This window comes from Pteropus vampyrus, unplaced genomic scaffold (genome assembly GCF_000151845.1).
Source record: "Pteropus vampyrus isolate Shadow unplaced genomic scaffold, Pvam_2.0 Scaffold52, whole genome shotgun sequence".
In the NCBI taxonomy this organism is placed as follows: Eukaryota; Metazoa; Chordata; class Mammalia; order Chiroptera; family Pteropodidae; genus Pteropus; species Pteropus vampyrus.
The window spans coordinates 3,638,680-3,639,697 of record NW_011888833.1 but is presented as its reverse complement, the minus strand read 5'-3'; the positions used below and the strand labels follow the sequence as shown (position 1 = coordinate 3,639,697).

The 1,018-nt window shown below is 68.7% G+C and overlaps 1 protein-coding gene across 1 annotated transcript in view; it reads left to right on the top strand.

Moving 5' to 3' along the window:
• The first annotated feature begins 159 nt into the window (after positions 1-159).
• Positions 160-1,018, top strand: part of GJB2 (gap junction protein beta 2) — a 3,684-nt gene continuing 2,825 nt past the window's right edge. Inside the window, exon 1 of the mRNA XM_011360216.2 lies at positions 160-262. The gene's annotated coding sequence lies outside the window, so the exon portion shown is untranslated. The remainder of the gene's footprint in view (positions 263-1,018) is intronic.

The window sequence follows — 1,018 nt, the reverse complement described above, 5'->3', positions numbered from 1 at the left end:
CGCAGCGCCGGCGGGCGGGACAGCGAGGAGCCACCCCTCTGAGGCGCCCTCGGAGGAGGCGGGGTGTGCGGCGCGGTTAAAAGACGCCGCTGGAGCCGCAGGTGCCCAGACCTCGAAGCCCGCGCGCTCCACTCTCCCGGCCCGCAGCGAGCGCGGAGGCCGCCCAGGACCCCTCGGGACCGCCCAGGACCCCTCGGGACCACCCAGGACCCGCCGGAGCGCCCCGGCCGCCGCCGCAACCCCCCCGCACCCTCTGCCGCAGGTGAGGCCGCCCTGCCAGTGCGCCCGGATCACAGCCGCAAGGCTGGCGCCCTACCCTGGGCGCCTCGGGACCGTGGGGGCTGTGGGACCCGGCAGGGGAGGGAGCACGGCGCGGAGTGGGGACCCGGGACCGCCGGGGCTGTGGGGACCCGATCTGGGCCCCCTAGGTGGATCCCGCTCACACCGAGACCCTTGTGCCGTCCCTGTCCGGGACAGTCGCGACAGTGGACAGGTGGCGAGAGCCAACTTGTGGACAGAGAGTTTCTTCCGCGTAGTTTCGAAATTGGAGTAGGGCCACTGGGGAGGAGGGGACGTGGCGACACCAGCGCGGCGATCCATAGGGACAACGCGCGGGGAAGGGAACCCAGACAAGTCGCTCGCAGCGCGATGGGCGAGCAAGTTCTCATCCGCCGCCTCCTCCAGGACTGTTTAATCGGCCGCAGGCTCCTCTTGGAAAGGAAAGCTGGGTTAAACAGGAGGTCTGCCTGGAGGTGGTGTCCTGTGCAGAGGCACCAGGACTGCAGCCGGAGCAGGACACCGCTGCCTAAACTGAGATGGGGCTTCCTTGCTTGTCTTTTCCTAAACAATCCCAGAGCGTTGGGCCAGGTGGCCTTTCCCAGCTGGAAGGACACTTGCTTGCACACGAGGTAGCGGGGGTGGGGTGTGGAAGTGGGGGCGCTGAGAGACCCGCCTTAGGACCCTCACATCAGCCCTCCTGCGCTCCTGCAGGGACACGAGCCTAATCAATGTGCGTCCC